Genomic DNA, 14,494 nt, shown 5'->3' with positions numbered 1-14,494 from the left:
ATGCATTAGGGCACAAAACGCGAAAAACGAGTTAAGCACATGTACGGAAAGACGAAAAAATAACGAATTTTTTGGTATATAAATCAAAATTTTCTTTGTACAGTGAAAGTAATAATAAATTATCAAACGTTTTCAATTACATTGGGTCTTACGGAAGAATTAAACTTCAAACGCGATTATCTCAGTTCGATATCCCTAAAAATTTGACAAATTTTGAGCAACTTTTGCGTTTACATCGTATTATTTAATAAACGGAAGCCTATATCAAAAAGTTTTACTCTTAAAAAAAGTTTCGCTTATCGTTTATCTTTACATTGCACTGAGAATTATAATTTTATGTGCAATAGTAACCAAAATATGTAATTAAAAGTAAAACAACGAACTTTTTACTCACTTACAAACGAAGCGCTTTCGCTCCGGTGAATACAATCCATCTCTACATTTCCCGTAGCTCCATTTCGCTCTTACTCATAGGTACGTTCTCGACACGGGTATACCAAAGCTTTGCCAATATAATTGATACAGATAATTATTAATTACATAAATCAATGAATGTGAAACTCAAAAAGAGACCAAACCATAATTTTAAGAAACATAAAAAAAATTGTAGATACAGAACATCGGTCATCGCCTTATACTTACAACCCCAGGTAACTTTTTAAATGTGTCATACTAAATGATATGCACTTAATAACAAAACAATAATACCCTAAACTAACACGTAGCAGTAATGTGATTTCTTTTCCTAGGTAAGTGCATTAAAAGAATGACAAATAGAAAAAAATTGATTCCATTTATTTACAACCTTTTCGTCAACTGAGCATTCAGAATCGCCGTGCTCTTAGATGTGATGTCAGTAGAATTTTGCACGATCTTTGGACCATGCTGGGGCATAACTTACCCTTTATATATTCAGTGAGAATTTAGAACAGTTAAATTGTTAGGAATTGGCCGCAATGTGATGAAAATGGGCAAAAGTTCGCTTTTTCTACTAATATAAGTACTATTCATTGTGGGGGGCAATTTTGGACAGGGTGCCATATTTTGATTTAAAAACACACCCTTAAACAGTGAGTATTCTGTTGGTGGCAACTTATGGCTAACTTTTGTCCATTTTCATCACATTGCGGCCAATTCCTAACAATTTAACTGTTCTAAATTCTCACTGAATGTATAAAGGGTAAGTTATGCCCCAGCATGGTCCAAAGATCGTGCAAAATTCTACTGACATCACATCTAAGAGCACGGCGATTCTGAATGCTCAGTTGACGAAAAGGTTGTAAATAAATGGAATCAAATTTTTTCTATTTGTCATTCTTTTAATGCACTTACCTAGGAAAAGAAATCACATTACTGCTACGTGTTAGTTTAGGGTATTATTGTTTTGTTATTAAGTGCATATCATTTAGTATGACACATTTAAAAAGTTACCTGGGGTTGTAAGTATAAGGCGATGTTCTGTATCTACAATTTTTTTTATGTTTCTTAAAATTATGGTTTGGTCTCTTTTTGAGTTTCACATTCATTGATTTATGTAATTAATAATTATCTGTATCAATTATATTGGCAAAGCTTTGGTATACCCGTGTCGAGAACGTACCTATGAGTAAGAGCGAAATTTTGCTACGGGAAATGTAGAGATGGATTGTATTCACCGGAGCGAAAGCGCTTCGTTTGTAAGTGAGTAAAAAGTTCGTTGTTTTACTTTTAATTACATATTTTGGTTACTATTGCACGTAAAATTATAATTCTCAGTGCAATGTAAAGATAAACGATAAGCGAAACTTTTTTTAAGAGTAAAACTTTTTGATATAGGCTTCCGTTTATTAAATAATACGATGTAAACGCAAAAGTTGCATTTTTAGGGATATCGAACTGAGATAATCGCGTTTGAAGTTTAATTCTTCCGTAAAACCCAATGTAATTGGAAACGTTTGATAATTTATTATTACTTTCACTGTACAAAGAAAATTTTGATTTCTATACGAAAAAATTCGTTATTTTTTCTTCTTTCCGTACATGTGCTTAACTCGTTTTTTGCGTTTTGTGCCCTAATGCATGGACCGATTTTGGACGGCCTTGACATTTAGAATCAGTATATGATGACCTTTCATTTTTTGTGAATTTCAGCTTGTGACACCAAAACCCCCACGGAAGTCATAATTTCTGCCACGGAGCACTCTACTAGTATCATAATTCCTTTACCATAAATGATACCGAAAAAAGTACACAATTACCGTCGTCATGTTTCTAAAATATTTTTGACCGCACCAGGGGCATCATTACAGTATTCCAGTAGCGTATTTTTTGTAATGCAACTCCCTATACTTTATTGCAGATTTGGGAATTACTTGCATTTCGCTGTTATAACCTTTTTTCCTCCAAATTCGATAGTTTTTCAATTTTTAACTTCAACTAAATCGCGCCGGCAACCAAGTTTTAAATTGAGGCATGGGCTGAGATCTCTTCCACTGCCACATAATTTTTTTAGGTACTTTATCGAAAAATGAAATTTTTGGTTGACCTTTGCGCCAAATGTAACTTTTTTTTAAATTTCAAATCCCCCCCCCCCCACACACACACACACACAAACAAATAGCTCTGGATAGCCGAAATTACAAAATTTCAGAGAAAAAACAACAAGCTAAAATAAATGTTCGAAATGGCGACCTTCCCATTGGTGGCATAACCGCGACCTGGACCGCAGGCCCTAGACATCGCCCTGAAGAGCCGTATGAATCTCTCTCGCTTGTTCTCGGCAGTACTTGGCACCGTCTTATGCACCTCATCCTTGATGTAGTCGCAGAGGAAGAAATCAACGGGAGTGAGGTATGGCGATCTCGGCGGCCACCTTATTGGCCTCCCATGAGTCCGGAAAGTTTTCATCAAGATTCGGCTGCAGGAGCTCCATCGTGTTAGAAAACCATTTGTTGTCGAACGGCTACGACATTGTATGAGAGTTCCACGAATCGCCACGACGAAGGAATAGAAGAAGTAAGGACCCAGAAGGTGTAGACCCAGTATGGCATTCGGGTTTTCATCGGCGTATAATGGGAGTTGTGATTGACTGCGCCATTTTTATGGAACGTCGATTCATCCGTAAATAACACGCGTGTAAGATAGGGTTCCTCCAGGCCCGTATGCAGAAATCTTGTCTTGAGATGCAATTCCTGGTGAAGTTGAATCTGGAACGGATAGAACTTGCATACTTTTGAAGAGTACGATGCACAGAACGCATTGAAACATCCGCGTTCCTACTAATTTCACGCACACTAAATGAGGATTATCAACAGAGAACTTGCAATTACTTATCTTCCTTCAAAAATGGCTTCCGCTTAACTCTCATTGCTCGTTTTACACTTCTAGTAGTTGTAAATCTATCCAACACCTTTTAAGACGTGTACGTGGTGTTGTTTGTATCGGTAGAAATGTTATAGGTAGTTTCGGCTATCCAGAGAAATTTACATATTTTACAAATATGACATTTAAAAGTACAGTAAATAAGTGGTATGGTTTGCATTTTGTCCGTCCATGAATTATTTCCCTAGATTTTTGGAAAGTAAACAACTACTACCTCGTCCTTCAGCAACCCTTTTTGGTTCAAATATGAAATTTGGAAGCATTTCAAGAATGCTGTATCTTTCATAGTTTTAAAAGCATGGTCTCATCTAGGCTGACTTGCTGTTTTAATTAGTGTGATCCATCAGAATATACCTAAAATTCATATTAATTGGGGAGTTCACTATTTTTCGGTCTGCTAAACGTAACTGCGCTATTTTTTTTTAAATTAAAAACCCAATTTGTTTTAAACGTACCTACTTGCATGTTTACTTCCCATTTTAACCTTGAAGTATGTAAACGAACTGTTGTGCAACATCAATGCGAGTCCCTATAAAATTTCTCACAAAAATTATTGCAATTTTAATATCGGAATACAATTAATGCGTGACCATTAAATTTTTAGGATTAATTACAACCAAATTGTTTTTATTTCTTATACATGCATCCAGGGCCGCTTCTAACCGCAGAATCCTTGTCGACTAATGCAAAAACTAATATTTTGTGTCAACCTGCCCAAATATAGGTAGCGATCTGAACGTGTTGGCTCAAAGCTACGTTATCAACGCTTTCAGAACGGCGACTACTGAACACCATTATTCCTAAAAACTAATGAATGTTCTCATGAACAATAAACTGAAAATGATTGTAAAATGGACCCATGAGGAACACCATGTAAAAAAGAATTACGGAAATGTTTCAAAGTACTTCTCACAATCCTAGAAACCGTCCAAACCTAAGCTTTTACTTAGGAACTTTAGAAAGTTGTGATTTGAAACGGTATTATTTTTGTCAAAATTTAATTAACAATTTAGTAAATGTTTTATCAACAATAAGAACTTTCTCATTAAAAATTATGACCTCAATCACGTTTTGCCAAAAATATTACCTGCATTGTAATAACTTTCATAACCTAAATATTTCGCGACAATTATTTGGATTTAGAAGATCAACATATTGATCCTTGGAGCTTCGCAGATGTAGGTATATACAATTCTTCCACGGAGTGCAAGCATAAATGACACTGTTTTTCTAATGACCAATAAAGTGTAAAGTAGAATGTTGCGATCATCAACTGTAAAAAATTGAGCAACTGCTATAAAGTTGTTATTTAGGTAGCTAATAATAAATCAAATCTAATTACAAAATTAAACTTCTACCCAAGGGTAACCGTTGTGCTCCAAATGGTGCACATTTAACTTAATAATTGCAATGCTTTTCAGATTCATTTTTATTAGAGAAATTTGCCGCACGACTGTTAAGGTAATATCACACTTGAAAAGGGACCAAATTCACCAATTCGGTCTAAGTGAAGTCTTAAAATAGTATATATCAAAGGGACAAAAATGTGACCAGGAAAAAATCAAATTGTTTTTTTACAAAAATTGGGAAAGCGTTTGAAGAATTATTGAAGTGTAATTGGCGTCATTGCGTGAAAAGTAGTGAGAGTGAGTTATATCAAAGATGAAGCAACAAGATGAAGATTATGTTACAATCCAAGATAGATGTACCCACACATTTCACCTCCATTGCATTTAATTCTACCCCGATTTCACAGAATCGATAGTCCATCCTAATACCATACAAACGCTTAGGGAATATTTTCATTATTATTGAAAATAATTAAATTAACTGGCTTAAATCGCCAATTTTGTGCTTGTTCTGCACATGCGCAAATCTATTTCATATAGTACCTATATCCAGTAGATGCACTTTGACGAGAACTATCTTGGTAAATAAAAAAGTTTCACCCATCCTGCGTGTTGAAACCTATTAAATAAGAAACAACCGCAAATTTTTATAACGTCCGAATACTGAGATCTCAAACCTTCGGACGGATGGACGAAACTCACGCAAATAGAGGCTGAGAAATACGTACGATGGCCGCAAAAGTCATCATTTTTGAGTCTATGAGAACACTAAAAAGCTTCTATTTCGCCTTAGAAGTCTTTAAACATCTTTAAAAACCTTTCGTAGTCATTGAGAGCGCTTTTAATCGGTTTATCGATCGATCATCTTTTACAACATACTATACTATTCACTATTCTATACTAAGTACAATACACCAAAAACCGAATCAATCTTTTCATATTAAAAACAATTCTTAGTCCATATGTCATCACAAATACTGAACCTTTATAACAAAACTCGAAAAATTCAGGCAAATTAAAGAAAACTCGTTCAAAAATTCAAAAATAAGCATGAAGATTCAAAACTTTCACAAAAAGTCAAAAACCGAAAACATTCACGAAAATGCAGAAAATTACATGGCGCGGATCTTAAAATTTGATACCCTCGTTGATACCCGAGCAATGAAGAACTTTACCGAGAAAACTGCACGTAACCTCGTGAAATCGAGAGTTGGCCGACTAAAAATTAGTATAAACTGGAAATTTCGCAATGTTCTCGAGAATGTATGGGAAATATTCGCTTAAATTCCCGGTATTCTCAAATAGTTCCGGAAATATTGCAAAATTCGCTAGGAAATGTTCACGCCCCTGATTTACTTAATAAATTTAATTTTTACGACAGGGGAGTTTCCAAAACACGGTAAAATTGCGAAAATCAAACCATTGCATAAAAGTAAAACAAAAAAGGATGTATGTAATTACAGACCGATATCGATACTTAACACCTTGTCAAAAATAGTCGAATCACTATTAAAGAACAGATTGATTTCGTACTTCGAATCTCACCATTTATTTAATAATTCTCAACACGGGTACAGAGCTGGAAAATCGACGAACACGGCACTACAAAGCATGCTAAAGTTTGTTTACAATTTCCATAACAAGGGTAAAATTGTAGCATCGATAAATTGCGATCTCTCCAAGGCTTTTGACTTGGTAGATCCGGAATTACTGCTGTCAAAACTCCGTGCGCACGGAATTAGAGGCGTACCGTTAAATTTATTAAAATCGTTTGTTAGTGACAGATATCAATATGTTGTAATTGACAAAGTCTATAGTTCGGGACAAATAGTTGAAGTAAAGTCACAAGTACGACCTGTGAATTATGGTGTGCCACAAGGCTCCATTCTCGGTCCTATTTTATTTATCATATACATGAATGATTTGCCAAATAATTTAATAGATACGTGTCACATTTGTACTTATGCAGATGATACTAGTGTAACTATTGCCTGCAGTCAAAACGACTTAAAATTCACCTTAAACAAATCTTTGGCACAACTAATCAACTGGTTTAATGCAAACAAACTTTTAATTAACGTTGAGAAAACTAATGTACTTGTCTATAAGAAAAATTCAACTTCTGTTATTTCAAACATATCCTACGAATCGACAATAATCGGAACAAGTAATTCCTGTAACTTTCTCGGAGTTATATTAGACCGAAATCTCAACTGGAAGGAACACATTGAACAACTACAATCAAAATTACACCAATCAATTTTTGCGCTCTCGCGCTGTAGACAGTTCTGCAATAAAGATACGCTAATCAAAGTGTACTATGCTCTTTTTGAAGCGAAAATGAGATACGGAATCCTACTGTGGGGAAATACCAATAAAAATTTAATTAGCGACATTTTCAAAACTCAAAAACGGGCGCTTCGGACAATATTCTCGCTACAGCGAATGGAAACCTGTAAGCCGTACTTTCAACAGTTCCGCATTCCTACTCTGTATAGTTTGTATATTATTGAATCTTTGTGTTATGTTTTTAAAAATAAGGCATTATTCTCCTTTAATTCCGATTACCGCAAATATAATACAAGATCAAAAAATAATTTTGCAATAACCGCCTCCAAAAGTAAAGTGTATGACACATCACATCTACAAATGGGTCTACGATTTTACAATGCTCTCCCTAGAAATATCAAATCTATATCGGCATTCGTCCCATTTAAAAATAAAATTCGGAAAATACTTAACACAATGGCACCATATTCACTGGAAGACTTCTTCACAAATATAAATTGTTTAATTTATATCATAGTCTATTTAAAATTTATCTTTACATTTAATATTGTTATGTTGTTGTTTGTTTGATCTATATTATAGTCTATTTACATTTTATCTTTATACATTTATATGAAGTTGTAATTGTTCCAATGTTATACCACAAAAGTGGTTCAATAAACGATCTCTCTCTCTCTCTCTCTCTCACGCCTCGCAACATTTTTCACGAGTTTGTTTTCTTGTATTCTTGTGTATGTTTTCTTCCAAGAGGTTACCACCTTTGCTCAATGCGCATAATTTGGATAGCATCGCATTTTTACATGGTACCGCCATTTCAAGTTTCGAGACATCACATGATATTGTTTCACTAGCCTACATACAAATTAATTACCTCTGAAGAGTTGAGTTACTGTTCCTGATTTGTAACTGCAAATATTATCTGCTGATTACCTTTTGGAGAATATTGCTATTGTGAATTGCTTCGATGCTTCTGATTTTACGCACATTACCCTTTGTCGTTACGCAGAATACATCTTTCGACACTCCGATTTTACGAAGAATTTGCTCGTGTTAGTGTAATTACGTTTCAATCCTTCAGAGTAGTTTGGTTATACCTACGAAGATATTTAGTTACCTGTGTTTTATAAATTAGTTTTTGAAGTTACAGTTACACTGATTTCTGTACGTTACCGATTTGTTTTGAAGTTAAAAAATGTAATGAGTTTCACCATGTAAATTGTACGAAAAAACCTGCCCATGTGCATTCCGAGATTGGGACCCAATTAGACGTTCTTAAAGAAAAAACTGAAAAATTAAATATTTGTAATTACGTATTTTTTATTTCGATAGAACAATGGCAACATAAAATTCAAACTGACGGCTACAGACATATGAATAGCAAATTTGTTTATTAAATGAAAGCCAGATTGAATTTTTTCATGATTAAAGAAGTTTTTTTTTCTCTTTGCAACCATCTAATACCAATGCAACTAAGTATTTTTTAAACATTTTAATCAAGTAGGGTTTCAAAGAGAATAAAAAAAATTTTAATTATATAAAAATTGCATACGGTGGCAACTAATAAAAAAGTTATTAATTTTACTCTGGTACCATTTTTGAGTTTGTCCTATGTAAATACGAAAGTTTCGTCTAAAAACTTCCTGTCATACATTTTACAATGAAATTATTTTTTTTAAATCGGCCGTTTTCAGTCTATATCTAAAAACTGATCTGAACTTAGAATTTTCTCAACAGCATTTACACAAGCCTGCAAAAAAAATAAATAAAAATAATAACATAGTTAATCGGATCTGGAACGTCATGTAGATTGTAGTCATTTTTATAATACAAGGTATAAGCCACATTAAAAATTTGGTGCATGTACTACTCGCGGGAGTGCCAAGTCTTTACCGGTCTCCACTATTACCCAAGAGAGGTAATTTTGCGTTACCGACCGCCGATACTAATCTTTGATTTCCTAGCTCGAGACATTGACACACAAAAATTGATTCCTCAATTTAATTCATACAATAACCTAAAGCAATGGTATAATCAATACGAAAGTTGCGATTTACTTATATGCATTCAACAGAATGCAACAATAATCTGCAACAATTAAGAATGTAGGTTAATTAACAATAAGTTTTGTTAAAATTTAGGTTTAGAAAATGATGATTAATATTACATTTGTATAAAGTAGCGCTCGAGTTCATTGTCGACCCTCCCTATAATAAACAACCATTAAGTTTAGGTAAAATATCCATCCACCAAATTATGCATGAGCAATTAACGTAATTTGCAAATTAGTTACGCCCTGTTCTATATTTTTGTGCGCCGCCCTAAAAAAGAATGCTCACGGAATTTGTTACGTAAACGTGAAAATCTACGAGATGGATTAAGTGGTAGAGTAGACATGAAATAAATCGAGAAAGTGTATTAAATAATTTGTATCGGTGATGAGATGAAGAGAACAGCTTTAACATATGCACTTTCTTAATAATTTCTCCCGTTCCGCACAGATGCAAACGTCTACGTGATGTTTGAATTATTGGTTGGTCCACGCAAAGCGAGTAATTGGCCAAAAATTAAATACATAATTACTTTTACATTTTCGTGTTTTACATATGAGCAATCTTACAGTAAGTATTAGAAAGTATGCCATAAACAATTGACAGTTACGGTGTAAACGGCAATGAGCAAAAAACCGATTGATAGACTTCCTGTCATATTATTTTTGGACAAATTGAAATTTATCGTGCAATCGCACGAAGAAAAACGCATACGCAACCAAGAACCGTTTCAGAATCATCAAACAAGAAAAAGGCGTTAAATTTGACCATACGAAATTTATTTATGACAAAGCGCAAATTTAAAAGTTAAAGAGTGAGTCACTCAATTAAAAAATGCAGCAACGGGGAACTTAGAATTGTTAGCGCAAAAACCGTATTTCCACAAGTTAATAAATATAATTATTTCCACAATTTCACCTTGAAGTTAAGTACTGAGGTTTACACTCTAAGCCTTTTAATTACTGTTGGTAGGTACTCGGTGCACAACCTTTCAATGTTCTAGTAATTTACACCCGATTGTGCAGCAATTAGAATTTTTGTTACAAGGCCAGCGCTAAAACAGTGATCCAAGATTCGACCGATTCCATACTAAGATTTTTACGTCGCTTTTAAGAAATGTTCCACTGTCGATCTTACATGTAATGCTTAAGCTTATAACGTGCAGCAAACATGGAATTAAAAAGAAAAGAAAATTTAATAGATACTTCAACAGCAAAGCCATGATTTCAACAACATTCAAATTGTTTGCTGATGATTACAGATTAGCTGTCGAAACCCGTTCGGACCATCACTAAAAATAGTCTGCTCGCATACACGAGCCAAATAGGCTTGCACCAAAGTTTCTCAAAAAATGTTTCAATTCATCAATACAGTAGGTACCTACATAATATGCATGGTCCGCAAATGCATTCTTACTGGTTGTTAAAATTGAAAGTATTAAAGTCTCGCATCCATGCGGCTTCTCATATTACCTACTGTACATTTATTATTGGTTTTATTGGTTCGCTACGTGTATCGGCCAATGTATAAGGTGTAAAAATTAAATATGGCAACAAAACGGAGTGCTAGGTCTTTGAGTATGCTCTTTCTCATATTGCAATTTAATTCCATTTTTAAGATCCGAACCCCAAACGGAACGGGTATATCCAAAAACCTGGAAACGCAAGCTTCGTCATTCTATCTGTTTTATCTGTACGGGTTACCCAAAAAAACATAAAAATAGAAACGCATTTTTCCGGCTTTTGGGGGTGTAACTTACGCGACACTTTTTATTTGAAAAAAATACTTGTTTACCCACCCAGTTTTGATATACGTAAATGTCACACGCTGTATAGTTAACATATCGGCAGCCGATACCGGTATTAGTAAAGTAGGCTACTCCTATAAAAAATAAATTTCAAAAATAAAGCAAAATGAAAAATTTAGCCACATTTGAAAATGACGAAAGTACATTTTGCATAGTATCTTGTACGGGGGTCCCAGTTTATGAATCTGTAGAAATAATGAGAACCGGTTTTTAATTTTTCCGTCCACACCAGAATTCGAACAAGTCGTAATTGTTTGAATTATGTTGCTATTTTTCTTTTTATTGCAGCTAACAGAATTTCATCTTCATCTGTTTACGAGATATTCACGATTTTGGGATAAACCCACCTTTTTTCATGGGTATGGAAAACTTTACCATCGTAGAGCTGCGAAAATTTTAATAATCAAAATAAAAAAAAAAACATCATACGATAAACAAATTTGGAGAAAATCGTCAAAAACGGAAAAAGCAATTTTTTGATATACACGTTTTTGGACTCTCCGACCCCAACGCACGCGCACGGTGCAGTTTTAGACAGCTCTCTCAAATACCAATGAGAACGGACCATTCGACATTGAAGTAGAACTGGGTTTTGCAGAAAGTGCGGACAAGAATGACGAAGGTATGTAACATTTTCTTCCACAAAAGACGACATCACACCCTTGTAGTATAAACGTGCATGTCTGAAGTATTAGGGGCCAAATGAAACCCGGCCCGCGGGTCTTGTACGTGATGAGATGAGCAACGTTTGGGATAAATGCTCTAACAATGGAGATGCCTATTAACTTCCCAAGTGTACCGGTAACTACATAACTATTTTAGTAATAACTGCATTTTATTGGTTTGTCAGACGAGACAGTGACGGAAAAGGAGACATTTTTTGCTTGCGTATGGGCATGTGAATATGCGAGAGAATGCCGAACAGATAGAGGACGATCTCGGGAATGGGACTACCATACACAAGATTTTGACGGATATTTTGAAGTTCACAAGGTGTGTGCCTGGTAGGTGGCGCGGGTTCACACAAAAAGCAGTGTCAACTTCCTTATTTACAAAGATACTAGCTGACCCGACGGACGTTGTCCTCTTTCCTAGCTATGCATACCTAATCAATTTGCACTGGAATAAATAATAACAACAAATTATTTCAAGAAATTTGCTGTGCCTAGCACAGGTACCACCCGCCCCACCTGCGCATGCGCGATTCTGTCCTATTATGTCTAAGAATATATGTACCAAATTTGGTTTTAATCGGTTCAACCGTTTAGCCGGAAAAGAGATAATGACACACTTCCCCAAAATCTCCCCAGAAGAATAAAAAATAAACGCACTCACTTCTACGTTGCTTTTTGCGATTCAGAGCTAGCAACGTACCTTTTTTTTTGCTGCGCCAAATGCCGTAATTTGAAAGCAATTGTTGTATTTCTGGATATGAGTAAAAAAATGTATAGAATCTGGCCCATTTCCAGAAACCAAGGAATGCTCTGGTGGCGGTACCAATGGCGTAAATGTCTTCAATTCTCCAATTTTCCAATTTTCTGCGCGATTTTCTTAGTTTTTCTTGCCGTAAGAACCTTCTTCACAGTATTAGAAAACTTTAAAAAAAAATATGAATGAAATCGGTTCTAAAGTTATTGCGTGACCAGAAGAAACAGGGGTTGATTTTTATATATGGAGATTTCTTTGAAATTTTAACCATAGATGCTCTAGTAAAGAAAAAGATATCCCCTATAGTTATGGCCTTTTGGGAAGTACTTATCAATGCGCTGAAGTTACTCGCGTTAGGGCGAAAGCCTTTTTATTTGTTTCAAGTACTTTCCCTATATTATTCATTATTGATGTAGGTATACTGGGTACGGGAATATGTTTGTCTTTGACGCGCTCTAGCGGTAGAATGGTTAGCCTAACAAAAAGTGGTTTACGAAAAACACAGGACATTTTGTCTACTTTAATTTTGTACAGAATGGACTTGTCGGAAAAAAAAACGCTTCCTTTCTGAGATATCAACCAAAAATTGATTTGAACAAAAAGTGCAAAAAACAAAGTTACGGGTCAAACTTTAGCCTGCAAACTTCAAATTCGTGTTCGGCGACACAACAAGCATACAAGGTGAGAAAACAAAAACTTCCGAGAATCCTAGTATGCCTAGCCTATGTGGAGGAAGTAAAATTTATGATATCTCTCATTGGTTAAGGTTGAGGTTAAGTTGGTAGAGCAAAGCCCTCATTTCTTTACACACTTAGTCAAAATACGACAAAACAATTTGGGTTCGTGGAGAGGGACTCAATTTTACGTCAATTCCCTGTAGTTGAGATTAAGCGAGGGGTGAACCACTGGTGAAGTATGGTGTACAAGTGTGATGAAGTCCGTGAAGTTCATATGAAGTTTTGGTGAAGTCCGCGAAATATTGGTGAAGTTCGTGAAGTATTGCTGAAGTGCGTGAAGTACTGATGAAGTCCGTGAAGTATTGATGAAGTCCGTGAAATACTGATGAAGTCCATGAAGTATTGGTGAAGTTAGTGAAGTTTAAGCGAACTATTGGAAAAATGCATGAGGTTGTGGCGAAGTTTATATTCAAATCCCTTAACAAAAATCGTACGGTAGTTCAATTCACGGTTGTAACCACTAAAATTCGAGGTAAAATTAAATAAATTTCTGCGAAATAAAACTGAAAGTATAGATTAAAAAATCTATGCTGAAAGGTAAGTTTTTTATCCGCAAAAGTATATGGCATTTATTTATGAAAGACTAACTATGCCCATTTCTACAAAACAAAAGGACAGTTACACAGGCGACAGACGCCCTGATGAGACAGCGACTCATAGACGTACTGATAGTCCTTGCGTCGTATTTATGTGTAGGTACAAAGATCGTAAATTGTTTCCTTTTAAAAATTTAATAAATCCTTTCCTTTATTACCATCAGGTTCAGGTAGCTAAATAACACTTCGATAACACTTTTATTAGGTATATTAAAATAAAATCGACAGACGGAAAATTTGTCACGTGGATAGCGGCTTTTGTTTTCCTTAAAATTTCAGCACCCTCCACAACTTAGTACATCAGCCCCTTCCAAATCAAGTTTCTGGCCACGCCATTGAGTTATTTACGACTATAACGTCAATCCCGAGGTCAATACTATCCCACAAACAACACCATTAGCATAATTCTTGAAAATAATCCCCTAAAAATGCAACCTGTTGTAAAAGGATTAAGAGTTGCTTATTGGGTTCAGCCTGGTTATATGTTACAATACCTTTTACAAGACCTAAGCAATATTTTCCCGCTTATTTTGTTTGTTTGTTGAAATGAAATTTTTAAAAGAAGAATTGGACACCTTTATATGGTATAGAGCCAGATATCCAATCTGTTAATAAAAGATATATTTTAACAGGACCCATTACATTAATAGGAAGTGAACCATTTAGTATAACTGCATAGGTAGCTATAACAGAAATTTGAAGCTTATAAAATCTTAAGTACCTATAAATGGTGCACAACTCCTGTGCAGATAAAGATAAAGGGCCATTTTTTAAACCGAAATAGCTTAGTAAATGGTTGGGTTAGAAGGTAGTAGCATGTTATCGATATTTACTTTCTTAGTAGATGATTGATGGGAGGACATTGAAAATCCTCCGACAC

The 14,494-nt window shown here is 34.9% G+C and overlaps 1 protein-coding gene across 12 annotated transcripts in view; it reads right to left on the bottom strand.

The window, feature by feature from the left end:
- The window catches only part of LOC116165317 (MAP7 domain-containing protein 2), a 52,822-nt gene that overhangs the window by 19,049 nt on the left and 19,279 nt on the right, over positions 1-14,494 (bottom strand). The window lies entirely within an intron of this gene.

The sequence above is a fragment of the Photinus pyralis genome, unplaced genomic scaffold (genome assembly GCF_008802855.1).
Source record: "Photinus pyralis isolate 1611_PpyrPB1 unplaced genomic scaffold, Ppyr1.3 Ppyr1.4_LG3a, whole genome shotgun sequence".
Classification (NCBI taxonomy): domain Eukaryota; kingdom Metazoa; phylum Arthropoda; class Insecta; order Coleoptera; family Lampyridae; genus Photinus; species Photinus pyralis.
Note: the sequence above shows the minus strand (reverse complement) of the source record. Positions and strands in the feature narration are given on the sequence as shown.